The sequence below is a fragment of the Cervus canadensis genome, chromosome 2 (assembly GCF_019320065.1).
Source record: "Cervus canadensis isolate Bull #8, Minnesota chromosome 2, ASM1932006v1, whole genome shotgun sequence".
Taxonomy (NCBI): domain Eukaryota; kingdom Metazoa; phylum Chordata; class Mammalia; order Artiodactyla; family Cervidae; genus Cervus; species Cervus canadensis.
The window spans coordinates 48,882,226-48,896,761 of record NC_057387.1 but is presented as its reverse complement, the minus strand read 5'-3'; the positions used below and the strand labels follow the sequence as shown (position 1 = coordinate 48,896,761).

At 38.8% G+C, this 14,536-nt stretch overlaps 1 non-coding gene and 1 pseudogene across 1 annotated transcript; one reads left to right on the top strand and one right to left on the bottom strand.

Moving 5' to 3' along the window:
- The first annotated feature begins 1,355 nt into the window (after positions 1-1,355).
- LOC122428792 lies at positions 1,356-2,979 on the top strand (annotated as a pseudogene).
- Positions 2,980-7,898: 4,919 nt separating this feature from the next.
- Positions 7,899-8,004, bottom strand: LOC122437472. The gene has a single exon (XR_006268296.1). It is a non-coding gene; the product is annotated as a U6 spliceosomal RNA (small nuclear RNA).
- Between the last annotated feature and the right edge of the window lie 6,532 nt (positions 8,005-14,536).

Genomic DNA, 14,536 nt, shown 5'->3' with positions numbered 1-14,536 from the left:
GGAGAGAGAAGGGAGTGGACACATCTGAGAGATTTAAGATGTGGGTTGGAAAAACTTACTGAATTAGGGACAAGAGGACGGAATCATCTTGCAAGACTCAGGTTTCTGACTGAAGTGCCTGGGTAGTGGATGATGTCATTAGCCAAAAAAAATGAAGCAAGCTCAGGAGTGAGGATGAGTTTAATCTAGGATATACTGAGTTTGAGATGCCTGTGGGACATTCAAGAGGCTTGACAACATACTGTGGAAGAGTCAGAAAAACATGAGAAGACCGAAAAGGAGTGTTCAGAAGTAAGAGAGCTAGGGAGCCAAGGATAAGAGGAGACAAGTGAATATATAATCACCACTCATTGGAGATCGGCAAATCAAGGCTGAGATTCTACTTTAACCTATCAAAGTGGCAAGGATTTTAAAAGGCCTGTAAAAACAAATTCAACATTAGCAAGAGAATTAGTAAGTTTGGGGTCCTCTGAATGTTGTTCTGGGAGTGTAAATTACCTTTGCGGGAAGTAATTAGGCAGTCTATGTTAAGAATGTTCGTAACATCATATCCTTAACCTAGTCCTTTCCCCTCATGGGATCTACCATTAAGAAATAAGAATTTGAGACAAAATTTGTCTACAAAATGTTTATCAGAGAGATCTACAAGTGAAAACTGACAACCAGCTAAATGCCAACAGTAGGAGAAAGGCTAAATTATGATACAACTATATAACACATGCAATGATTAAAATTGCTTTCAAAAAATTCTGTTTAATGTCAAGAGAAAACACAAGAAAAAAACCAAAGTATTTATTTATAAATAAAATATCCAATTTTGTATACTAGCAAGTACATAGAAGGGACTAAGTGTTAACAGTGGTTGTGATTACTATTTTTATCTTTTAACTCATATTTTCCATGTTTTCTACAAGGCGCAGAAGAATAGGTAGGGTTTTGGTTTGCGTTTGGGTAAGTTGTAGTGGTTAATAGTGCCAAATGCTGTTTGAAATGTCAAGGTGCACTCTGAGACTAGTCCATTGTGTTTGGACATTAGGACTTTATTGATAGTTTTCGTCAGTTTTCTTTAGTAGCAAGTACAGCAACTAGACTACAGTGGGTTGAAGGGTGAACAGGAAGTAGAGAAGTAGAACTTATCTTTTCAAGGAGCCTGACTGAAAAAGAGAGTGATAGCTTTAAGTTACTGTTGTTTTTAAAAGTAATTTTAGTACTTTGAAAATAAGAGGTTGAGAATAATCAATGAATCGGGGGCAATCAAGGAAGAGGAAGGAGGAGGTGGGATCAAGCACAAAGAATACTAGCTGATACGGGGCATTTCAAGGAACTTCAGGTGTTTAACACAAAGCGCTGGATGCATGCGGGACAGCAGCGGAAGACAAGGCTGGCAAAGTACAGGAAGGCCAAGACATGAAGAACCCGAAAGCCTTGCCAAAGTCTGTGGGAAAGCCATTTAGGCAAAGACATTAAATATTTAAATGTATTGTCAAAGGCAGACATAGAACTATTTCTAAAGATTACTCTAGCTGCATGTGTGTGTGCTAAATTGCTTCAGTTGTGTCTGACCCTTTGCGACGCTGTCAGAGGTCTGTCCATGGGATTTTTCCGGCAAGAGTACTGGAGGAGGTTTCCGTGCCCTCCTCCAGGGCAACTTCCCACCCAGGGAATGAACCCTTTTCTCCAGGTTCCCCTGTACTAGCGTGCAGGTTCTGTACCCCCGTGCCACCTGCTTGGGAACATAGAGAAGAGGCTGCAGGAAGGAAGAGTCATGCTGTGCTGTGCTTAGTCACTCAGCTGTGTCCAACTCTGCAACCCAGTGAACTGGAGCCCACCGGCTCCTCTGTCTATGAGGATTCTCCGGGCAAGAGTACTGGAGTGGGTTACTGTGCCCTCCTCCAGGGTAACCTCTCAACTCAGGAATTGAACCGGGGTTTCCTGTATTACAGGTGGATTCTTTACCAGATGAGCTACCGGGGAAGCCCATTGGAATAATTAAGGAGAAAAAGAGGCCCAAACTAAGGGAAAAATGGCCAAGTTGGAAATAAGAGGATGAATTTAAGAGATAATTAGGAGGAATTTTGATAGAATGAACAAGTTCAGTTGAGTTCAGTTCAGTCATTCAGTCATGTCCAACTCTTTGTGACCCCACAGACTGCAGCACGCCAGGCCTCCCTGTCCATCACCAACTCCTGGAATTTACTCAAACTCATGTCCATAGAATGAACAAGAAGTGGTTACAATTTGAATGTGAAGACCTGCAAGAAAGGATGAAGGGAACCCCTGTTCATATCCCAGATTTCTAATAGGTAAAAAACGGAAGGCTGATGGTTTGTAGTTGGAAAAAAGATAATTTTCAACTTGAACACATCTTATTTGAGATGCAATTGAGATAACCAAGGTATGCAATATGTCTTTCAAAATTCAGAAACCTAACAAATTAGTGGTTACCAGCGGGGAGAGGGGAGTGGGGAGGGGCAAGATAGAAGTAGAACATTAAGAAGTACAAGCTATTATGTATAAAATAAGCTACAAGGGCTCTTTGAGGAAAACACAGTCGCTGCTGCCACAGCGTCCCGAGGTCGCCGGCTCCGGCCCCTGACTCACCGCTGTTTGGGCAGCCACGGCTCTTACAGATACTTGCAAGACTCCTGTGGACCCAGAGGTGACCATTCACCAGATTAGGATCTGCCTCACCAGCTGCAACTGTGAAGCCTCTGGAGAAGGTATGTGCTGACCTGATCAGAGGCCTGAAGAAAAGAATCTCAAAAGTGAAGGGATGCGTTCAGATGCCTACCAAGACCCTGAGAATAGCTACAAGGAAAATTCCTTGTGGTGAACGTTCTAAGACCTCGGGATCATTTCCAGATGAGGATCCACAAGTGACTCATTGACCTGCACAGTCCTTCTGAGGTTGTCAAGCAGATCACTTCCATCAGAGTTGGATCAGAAATGGAGGCTGAAGTCACCATTAAAAATGCTTAAATCAACATTTTTAATAAATGGATAATCAGTTGTTATCCATAATAAGCTACAAGGATACACTATATAGCATAGGAATATAGCCAATATTCTATAATGACTATAAATGGAGTATAATCTTTAACAATTGTTAATCACTATATTGTACACCTGTAACTTATATAATATTGTACCTCAACTATGAAAAGTGAAAGTGAAAGTTGTTCAGTCGTGTCTGACTCTTTGCAACCCCGTGGCCTATACAGTCCATGGGATTCTCCAGGCCAGAATACTGGAGTGGATAGCCTTTCCCTTCTCCAGAGGATCTTCCCAACCCAGGGATCAAACCCAGGTCTCCTGCATTGCAGGCGGATTCTTTACCAGCTGAGCCACAAGGGAAGCCCGTACATCAACTATACTTCAATAAAAAGAAGAAAAATAAAACATGTAACATGTGATACTTTAATATAATCTTGCAATAAGAAAGCACATGAAACCCAGAAAAACACATAGAACTCCAAAACAGAAAATGTAAAATACAGGGACTTTCCCGGTGGTCCAGTGGCTAAGACTGAGTTTCCACTGCAGAGGGTCTGGGTTCAAGGCCTGGTCAGGGAGCTAGATCCTAGATGCCAAGACTAAAGATCCTGCATACAGATCTCTCATGCTGCAACTAAAACCCAGCAGAGCCAAATAAATAAATAAGATATAAGATTGTTAATTTGGTTATTTAAACTTTGGAACTTGTATATGTCCCAGATATCACAAACAGAATGAAGGGGCAAAAGATAAAATGAGGGGCAATTTTTTTCTTTTTAACAAAAGTTAAAGTACAAATGGTTGGTAAATGATCAAAAGATGTTTAACGAGACTCAAAGAAGCATCAGAAAAAGAACCATAAAAGTTTTTGAAAATAATTGTAGATTAATAAGTAATAAATTTGATAATTGAGACTATTATTACTGACTACCCACTAAACATTTTAATTACTTAGGAACTATGAATGAAAACTAATTAGACACTTTGGCAACATAATAAATTATTGGAGTTAATCAGATCTAACTAAGCAATTGAAATATATTAAAGTAGAAAAACAACTCCAAGTATTATTATACTATACAAGTTTACATTATTGGTCAAATCAGATACCTTGCTTGCAATTCAATTTCACTTCTAATTTTGAAAATCAAGCTAAAATTCTGGGCAGATTACATTAAAATCAATCTAAGAACAGTGTGTGGGATGTATTTTTCATTGTCAATGAGACAAGATTTAAGGAGGAAGTGAAAGCATTGTGGGCTGTGGTGTGTGGCACAAATACCTGAGTCTGTTTGTATTACCACACAGATCTACTTACAGCATATCAGTTTCAAACAGCTATTACTGCCATCACAGATTTAACACCCTTATTTGCTGCTTTTAAATATTTTTTAGAAACATATAAATGATAAGATCCTTGTTCACCTCCTTTTGCCATAATTTTTTTTCTTAAAAATTACTGGTCTGCTAACTGAAGAAAAATATTACATAGGTAAGAATTCTTAGGGGAAAAAAAAAAAGAGTTTTCTCAAATGCTTTTTTTGGAAAGATGTGACTAGATACTTGACTCATCTGTGGGAGTAATGCTTCATTTGTATTTGAAAATATAAATCATCTCATTATCATGTTTCAGTCCCCTTTATTTTAGTCACCAGTAATATGATTGTGTCTTTATCAATTTTTATTGACTATTTACCCTAAGTGAAAAGTTGAAGTATATATAGTTTCTTTCTTTAAGTAATTTGTATCCTAAAACTTCATAAAGAAAAAAGTAGGAAAGCAAATTAGGAATATTTACAAGAGATATGACAAAGATTTATCTTCTTAATATATATACATCATTTATCAATCAAAAGAATGCTAACAGCCCAATAGAAACCTAGGTTAAAAGTAAAATAAATTAACAGAAGAAGAAATAGATGGTCAATAAAAATACAGGGATGATATAATATACTAGTTATATATATATATGTATATGATATATATACTATATATATGATATATATACATACATATATACATATATATACACATACATATATGATATATATGATATATATAGTATATCATATACTATATGATATATATACTAGTTAGTTCAGTTAAGTTCAGTTGCTCAGTCATATCCGACTCTTTGTGACCTGCAGCATGCCAGGCTTCCCTGTCCATCACCAACTCCCAGAGCTTGCTCAAACTCATGTCCATCAAGTCAGTGATGCCATCCAACCATCTCATCGTCTGTCATCCCCTTCTCCTCCTGCCTTCAATCTTTCCTAGCATCAGGTCTTTTCCAATGAGTCAGTTCTTCGCATCAGGTGGCCAAAGTACTGGAGTTTCAGCTTCAACATCAGTCCTTCCAATGAATATTCAGGACTGATTTCCTTTAGGGTGGACTGGTATCCTTCCAATGAATATTCAGGACTCATTTCCTTTAGGGTGGACTGGTTGGATCTCCTTGCAGTCCAAGGGACTCTCAAGAGTCTTCTCCAACACCACAGTTCAAAACCATCAATTCTTTGGCACTCAGCTTTCTTTATAGTCCAACTCTCACATCCATATATGAGTACTGGAAAAACCATAGCTTTGGCTAAACAGACCTTTGTTGGCAAAGTAATGTCTCTGCTTTTTAATATGCTGTCTAGGTTGGTCATAACTTTTCTTCCAAGGAGCAAGCGTCTTTAAATTTCATGGCTGCACTCACCACCTGCAGTGATTTTGGAGCCCAGAAAAATAACGTCTGTCACTATTTCCACTGTTTCCCCATCTATTTGCATAAAGTGATGGGACCAGAAGCCATGATCTTAGTTTTCTGAATGTTGAGATTTAAGTCAAGTTTTTCATTCTCCTCTTTCATTTTCATCAAGATCCTCTGTAGTTGTTCACTTTCTGCCATTAGGGTGCTGTCATCTGCATATCTGAGGTTATTGATATTTCTCCTGGCAATCTTGATTCCAGTTTGTGCTTCATCCAGCCAAGTATTTCTCATGATGTACTCTGCATATAAGTTAAATAAGCAGGGTGACAATATACAGCCTTTCCCAATTTGGAACCAGTCTGTTGTTCCATGTCCAGTTCTAACTGTTGCTTCCTGACCTGCATACAGATTTCTCAAGAGGCAGGTCAGGTGGTCTGGTATTCCCATCTCTTGAAGAATTTTCCACAGTTTGTTGTGATCCACATAGTCAAAGGCTTTGGCATAGTCAATAAAGCAAAAGTAGATGTTTTTCTGGAATTATCTTGCTTTTTCAATGATCCAATGGATGTTGGCAATTTGATTTCTGAGTCCTCTGCCTTCTCTAAATCCATCTTGAACATCTGGAAGTTCACCGTTCACATGCTGTTGAAGCCTGACTTGGAGAATTTTGAACATTACTTTGCAAGCGTATGAGATGAGTGGAATTGTGGAGTAGTTTGAGCATTCTTTGGCATTGCCTTTCTTTAGGATTGAAATGAAAACTGATCTTTTCCAATGTGTGACCACTGCTGAGTTTCCCAAATTTGCTGATTGAGTGCAGCACTCTCACAGCATCATCTTTTAGGATTTGAAATAACTCAACTGGAATTCCATCACCTCCACTAGCATTGTTCATTGTGATGCTTCCTAAGGCCCACTTGACTTCACATTCCAGAATGTCTGGCTCTAGGTGAGTGATCACACCATCGTGATTATCTGGGTCATGAAGATTTTTTTGTATAGCTCTTCTGTGTATTCTTGCCACCTCTCCTTAATATCTTCTGCTTCTGTTAGATCCATACCATTTCTGTCCTTTATTGTGCCCATCTTTGCATGAAATAATAGTAGTTAGTAAACAGGTATGAAAATATATTCATCTATTTAATTGTAAAGATGAAATTATGAAACCTAATGTAAAGAGTACAGTGAGATTGGCACTGCATTCATACATGTTTGTGTAAATATAACTTGGTGCAAACTTTCTGGAAAGCATTTGGCAACTGGCAACTGGAACTTAAAAAACTTCATAATTGTTGAATCAGTATCTCACTTTGAGAAATGTAATGAATAATCAGAAATGGTTAAAAATAAGTACATACATGTATGTAATATTTTAAAGTCCTAAAACATAATAATGGATAAGTTATTTTGATATGTTGGGATATTAAGCTACTTTATTAAGTGTCACATTCAATAAGAATATTTGATGATTTGGGGAATGTTCACAATAAATGAAGGGGTTAGATATTAATATGTATGTATATGTAGTATAAAATATTTATGAAAAACACTGCTGTGATAGTCTTATGTATCAATCTGGTTGGAATGGTATCCAGTTATTTAATCAAACACTAATCTAGGTGTTGCTGTGAAGGTATTTTATAGGTGTATATAATCTCTACAACCACTTGGCATTAAGTAGAGATTATCTTCAATAATGTGAGTAGACCTCACCAATCAGTTTAAGACCTTAAGAATACAAACAGATTTCCTGAAGAAGAAGTTCTGTGTTAATATCGAAACATCAACTCCTACCTGAATTTCCATCGGGCCCTACAAATTTTGGACTTGCCAGCCCCCATAATCCTGTGTGCCAATTCCTTAAAATAAATCTCTTTAATATACTATCCTATTGGTGCTGTTTCTCTGCACAGTCCTGACCGGTTTAACTGATAATATCCTATCCTAAATTCTAGTTTTCTTTTCCTTCCCAACAGAATTCTGAATTTTATAGCTGGGCACTTGGCTACTCAGAATGAAGATTAGATTTCCCTGAACCATGTGACAAGGTTCTGACCAATGCAGTATAAATAAAATTGCTGAGTGATACTTCCTGAAAATCTCTCTAAAGTGGATGGGCAGTCCTCTTCTTTCCCTGAAAATTTCTGTAAAGTAGATGGGCATTCCTTCTCTTCCTTTCCAGAGCACAAACGTATTCTTTTTCTTTTCTAAAAATATGGAATGCTTCATGAATTGACATGTTATTCTTGCGCAGGGGCCATGCTAACCTTCTCTGTTTCATTCCAACTTAGTTCATGTGCAGCCCTGGCAGGGCTTCCCAGATGGTGCTAGTGGTAAAGAACCCTCCTGCCAAAGCAAGAGATGTTAAGAGACGCAAGTTCGATCCCTGGGTTTTTCCTTCTTTAGTTGCAACATGCAAACTCTTAGTTGTGGCATGTAGGATCTAGTTCCCCAACCAGTGATCAAACTCAGTCCCCCCTCCCCCCCACCCACCCACATTGGGAGTATGGAATCTTAGCCACTGGACCACCAGGGAAGTCCCTCAACATTCTATTTTTAATTCTCCAATCAGTTAACCTTATTTTCCCTAAAACACTCTTGGACTTCTATTTCTCCAATTTATAAGAATCAAATGTGTAAGTCCACTTTCTGAGTTTCCCCTATTTAAGATGAGGAATTAGTACACCTCTCTCTTCATCACTCTCCTCTGTTATGCCCTTTTCTTCTTTCTCTGATATTGAGATATTTTGAATGTATAGATCCTGATTATGATTCAGAATTTTTCCATATCTTCCCTTTTAAGAATATTTTGACTTGTTTTAGCCCAGCTCCCCAGAAAACAGAAGCTAAGGCAAAGCTTGGGGAATTAATGTTTTGTTGGAGGGTTCAATCTCAGGCAAGCGGTAATGAGGGAAAAACAGAGAAGGAAAAACAGAAAAAAATGAGAAGTAAAACAGAGAAGGAAGCAAACAGAGGGTGGCAAATTGTGCTCAGCTTTACGAGAAATGGCTGGTTTCTCGGTTACACAGGATAGCTTAGGAGAGGCTAAGGGAAGTTCTGAAGTTTGGAACAATCAGAGAAGAAGAGTGAACAATTTATGTGCTCACTCCTATCTTTTCTCCCATTGCTCAAAATACCCTCAGTGGGGGTTAACTCAGTTCTAGATTGTGACAGGGCCCCTACTGGCAGCTACTGGAGAATCCATTGCCTACGTGGATACCACTGGGCCTTACAGCTCCCACTGCAGCGTGTATGAGAGAGCCCATGACAAAGCTGGCCTGAGAAGGCTGGGCCAGCTGGTGTTGTCAGGAGACAGAATGCAGTTGGAGCAATCAGGACTTACTATTGAAGGAAGGATGAGAGCCCTTAACAGAGTTGCTTGGGCTGGGAAGCAGAGCAAGTGTTGAGCCTTGGGGGACAAGAAGTGGAAAGGATCTGAAGTCATGCGTAAGTGAGTTGCATTACATTTGTGCTTAGCTTTGTGTGGTCATATTTATAATTCTTTAGATTTATATCTTCATTTAACTTGTCTAGTACCTGTTGTCAGTCCTTCTTATCCCTCAGTTGACAGAAAAATAGCATGTAGTAATTAACTTGGTGTGGCAGCAGAAAAGGGCAAGGCAAACATGATTTTTTGTTCTTTCTGGGTATCATCTTTTGTTTCCTTCACAGATGTCTAAACTGCTTATTCTATAGCACTGCAATTTAAAAATCGTTGTCAGGCCATGTCTAGATGTAGGTATCTGACATTTATTTTGCAAAAACATTGCTATTCCTCTCTGCATCTATGGGCTTTTTTTCTCATCAGGAAACCATTCTTCCCATCAGACATTTGATTTTTCTCCCATTTGTTTGGTTTCTTTTTCATGAATACCAATTATCTTTTCTCTCTTTTCTTGCCTTTATGTGTATCACCTATCTCTGACCTTTCTTTCTTCATCCTGGAGTATTTCAAATAATCCTCATTATTTATTAAATATTCCACCAAAATCAAGTCTTTTTTAATTTTTAATTGGAGGATAATGGCTTTACATTGCTGTGTTGATTTATGCCATACAACAATGAAAATCACTCATAAGTATACATATGTCCCCCACCTCTGCAGCCTCCCTCCCCTGCCATCGCACTCCTCTTGGTCATCACAGAGCACCAGGCCAATGTCCCTGTTATACAGCACCTTCCCATTAGCTATCTGTTTTACACATGGTAAAAGTGTATGTTTCAATGCTACTTTCTCAGTTCGTCCCACCTTCTTCTCCTCCCCAGAATCAAGTCTTTCTTTACTGCCAAGGCGGTTTTTAATTCTGTGGTTGCATATTTTCTGTAGCATTCCAATCCTCCTTTATTTTATTCACAACTTTCTCTTTTTTTTTTTTTTATTCATAACTTTCTATTGACTTTCCATTTCAGCCTGTTGCTTATCTCTTTCTTCTCATACTTTGGTTACATATCTATAGAACAAGTATGGCTTTTTGTATGCTAAGGATGCAAGCTGTCTCAAAGTTTTCTTTCGGATCATGCTTTTCCTCTGAGTCTTTATGATGCCATTTTCCTTTCCCTTGTTCTGAAATATTTTGCCATAGGCCCCACCTTGATTTTTTTGTCTACTCATAAGTAGAAGTCCTTAGACTTAGTGATTACCAGCAGACAAAATATGTATATTTCTCTTAGTCCTGTTCCCTACGCACTTGTATGTATGCCATTTCTTATTTCAATTTCCATGTCTACTAGGCATTCACCTACTGCTGTTTTGCTCTAGTGACTTTTCCTACCCCACTGTTTGAGCATCTGTTACTCTGAAATGATGGAGTGAGCACATGAAAAATTACAATATTCTCAGTCTGACTGCTCCTAGGTTCATCCTCTCTCTGCCGCTACCTACAATGCTATACTAGACTGGGACACTACATTTCTCAACATGCAGTCCACTCCCTCTTCCCAATCAGCTTTTTTCTTGGAGCTCATCTCTCTGGGATGTAGAACAACAGGAGAAGATAATGAAGGTAGAAGGAGGAAAAGAGAAAGAGGTGATTAATACAATTCTGGCTTCCTCAAATAATGGGGCCTACCAGGTAAAGTGATAACCACAAAATTTTCTAGTTGGTGCAGACCCTTGATCTGAAGGGCAAAGAGACAGATATTACAATTCTTTTATCCTTTTTCAGACAGTGTCTGACTTACATGTTAAAACTTGACTAGGCTTTGAAGGGAAACTTAGATAGGAATTCCTTCTTGTTGTTGTTATTTAGTTGCTAAGTTGTGTCTGACTGCTTTGTGGCCCTAGAGACTGCAGCCTGCCAGGCTCCTTTGTCCATGGGATTTCTGAGGCAAGAATACTGGAGTGGGTTGGCATTTCCTGCTCCAAGGTATCTGCCCAACCCAGGGATCAAACCCGAGTCTCCTGCATCTCCTGCATTGGCAGGCAGATTCCTTACCCCATGAGACACCTGGGAAACACCAGAAATTTCTTTATCCAGCTTAATATTAAACTTAGGAATTTTTATGTTGTCAGACTCACCTGTTCACTGGTGTGTTGAGTTTTCATCTTAGTTTTTTTTTTACATTATGACTGAGGACTGCTGGCTAAAAATAAGAATCTGTCAAAGTATCTAAACCTTGAGGAAGTTGCCACTGAATTACAGCTATGCTCAATAATCACGTTAAATCAACAGCATCATGTGATAGACAGCTGAGAACCAGGAGAGATTTAAGTCAAAGCAGACGAATAGGACCAGTGAGGTTGGTGAATGCAAAATCTTTTTCTTAGTGCCTAAGTAGAGAATTGAATGTTTTGCTTTTATTTCTAAGTCATACACATTCATACTCAAACCTATTTGGAAATAGAGAAGCTTTTGAAGCCAAACAACCAGGTATTTTTAAAACATCCGATAGTTTCATTAAATTGAGCCTGTTGTTTCCAAAACAATAAATTGTTTAAATCCAATCATTTAAAAATAACAATTATACCTCATCAGGGTCTGAGAATATAGTACTATGTCAGTTTTTCATATCAAAGAAAAAACTGGTGAAAGTCACTTTTCTTTCATCTAACAACCTCTACAATTCCCTTTGTGTGTTGGGGCGGGGGATATGTATGTGTTCCCTTTTCATGGGCAACAACATCAAGATCAGAACATCGGGAAAGAAGCAGATAACATAAAGAACATGCAGCGGAGCCTCAAAAGAAAATGACTGTTCAATATTTGCAATTGACAAAAAGGTCAAAATACTGAAGTACATTCATTATTTTAGATCTATCAGAGCATTCAAGCCACTAAATAGATTCAAAGGCTTTGTTGTTACTTCAGAAATGGAGGCAGCTCACAGAGAACATTAAGCTCTTCTTGCAGCCTCATAACAGGTTGTCACTGCGCAACTAATGTGGAAATATGGCATTGCAAGGTTTATGAAATATATATTTCTTATTGATTCTATGCTTTCAAGTTGAATTTTCAATCCAGGAATCAATAATTTATGGAATTAATTTTTCATTGTAACTTTCTCACAGCTGCTGAAATAGGAATGTTCTGACACTAAGCAGGAATATAAATTGAACATATTTCTGTGTAGCATTCTACGGAGTAGTGAATCAGAAAGTTGAGCTGTTACAGAATTGCCAAATGTATTTGTGTATTCAATTTCAATACATTTGGGCCTGAATCATGAAGACACCTCTAAAAGCACAACTTAAACAGCTTTATTTGTTCTATAAATGAATGAATTATGGTAATACATAAACCTCCTGAATAAAAATTCATTAGCAGGATTAACTGTTAAACTTTTATTTCTAGCAAATATCTCACAAGTTAGTTAGCCCTAACCCAGAAGATTGAAGCTTGAAATAAATTAATTCAAGCCTAAAAGTAATAAGGGTAAGAATTTTAATAAAAATAGAGGCCTCAATTGGTACTATTCAACTTACAACTATTAACATTCAATGAAGTCTGATACGTCAGTATTGAGACATAAGCCGAGTGGGACTTTCTAAGTAAGAGTAAATACTTCAGTATTTGACTATACTTATTCTATACTTTTTAGGGCTTCCCTGGTGGCTCAGATGGTGAAGAATCTGCCTGCAGTGCAGGAGACCTGGGTTTCATCCTTGGGTCGGGAAGTTCCCCTGGAGAAGGGAATGGCAACCCACTCCAGTATTCTTGCCTGGAAAATCTCATAGACAGAGGAGCCTGGTGGGGTACAGTCCACGGGGTCGCAAAGAGTTGGACACGACTGAGCAGCTAACACTTTTCATTAGTGCTTAAGAGGTACCAGACATTATAATAAATGAAAGAGATTCATCAGCGGACAAAAGAGAAAAAAAGCCCTGCTGTTGTGGAGTTTACATTCCAGTGAGAGAACAAAGGCTATAAACAATAAACACAGTAAGTACATGCATTATACAGCATGTTAGAGGGTGACGAATGCTATTAAAAAAACAAAACAGGCTAACACAGATCAAGAATGGTTCCAGTTTTAAATGAGCAAACGAGGGTGGGTGGGTTTCACTGGGAAGATGACAGAGCTAAGATGTGAAGGGCAGAGAAAGTGAGTTAAGAATATATGGTTGGCGGTGGGGGTTAGGTGGGGGGCTGGCTGAGTGGTAAACAATCTGCCTGCCAATGCCAGAGACATGGGTTTAATGCCTGGTCTGGAAGATCCCACATGCTGAGGGGCAACTAAGCCCATGTGCCACAACTATTAAGCCTGTGCTCTAGAGCCCAGGAGCCACAACTGTTGATTTTGTGTGCTGAAGCCTGTGTGCCCAAAGGCCTGTGCTCCGCAACAAGAGAAGCCACCACCACAAGAACCCCACACTAGAGAGTAGCCCCGCTCTCTGCAACTAGAAAAAAGTTCACACAGCAATGAAGACCCAGTACAGCCAAAAATAAATAAAATTACATATATGTAAAAAGAATATGTCTGGGGAGAAAACACTTTAGACAGAAGAGCTGGTGCAAAAGCAGGAGCATGCCTGGTAGGCATGAAGAGCAGGAAGGGAGTCAGTGTGGAACAGAAGCAGCAAGTGAGAGAGAGAGCAGTAGGAACGACAGGGAAACTGGATCACATAGGACCTTGTAGATCATCATGAGGACTTTAGCTTTAATTCTGAGAGCTGAGAGCCATTAGAGGGTTTTAAGCAGAGGGAAAACAAAATCCATGTTCTGCTTTAACCAGATTACCCTGGTTGCTACATTGAAAAATGACTTTAGGGAGCAAGGCATACATAAACATGGAAACCTGTTAGGAGGCTAATGCAATAATCCAGATGAGAGTTGCTAGTGGCTCAGACAAGGGAGGTGGTTAGGCTCTGAATATTTTAATATTTTGAAAGTACAGGCAAGATTTTCTGATGAGTGAGAGAGAGGCAAATAAGAGAGAGGCAAGGTATTTAAATCTAGCAACAGGAAAAATGTGAGTTATTAACAGAAATGGGGAAGACTAGGGGTGATATAGGTTTGCAGGGGAAATTAGAAGTTGTCTTGACCATGTGAAATTTGAGATGTCTGCTGGTGGAAATATTAAATAGGCAGTTGTTTATACCAACCTGAAGTTCAGGAGAAAAGCTAAGGCTGGAGATAGAAATTTGGGATTTGTTAGCATACTGATTACATCTAAAGCCATGAGTTGATGAGATCACTGAGGGAGTGAATAAGTGGACTCTTGAACAACACAAGGGTTAAAGGCACAATCAGAAATCTGTAAACAACTTTTGACTCCCCCAAAACTTAACTGCTAATAGGCCACTGTTGACTAGAAATCTTACCAATAACATGAACGGTTGATTAACATATTATATGTGTGATATGCTCTACAATAAAGTAAGCTGGGTCTTCCCTGGTGACTCAGACA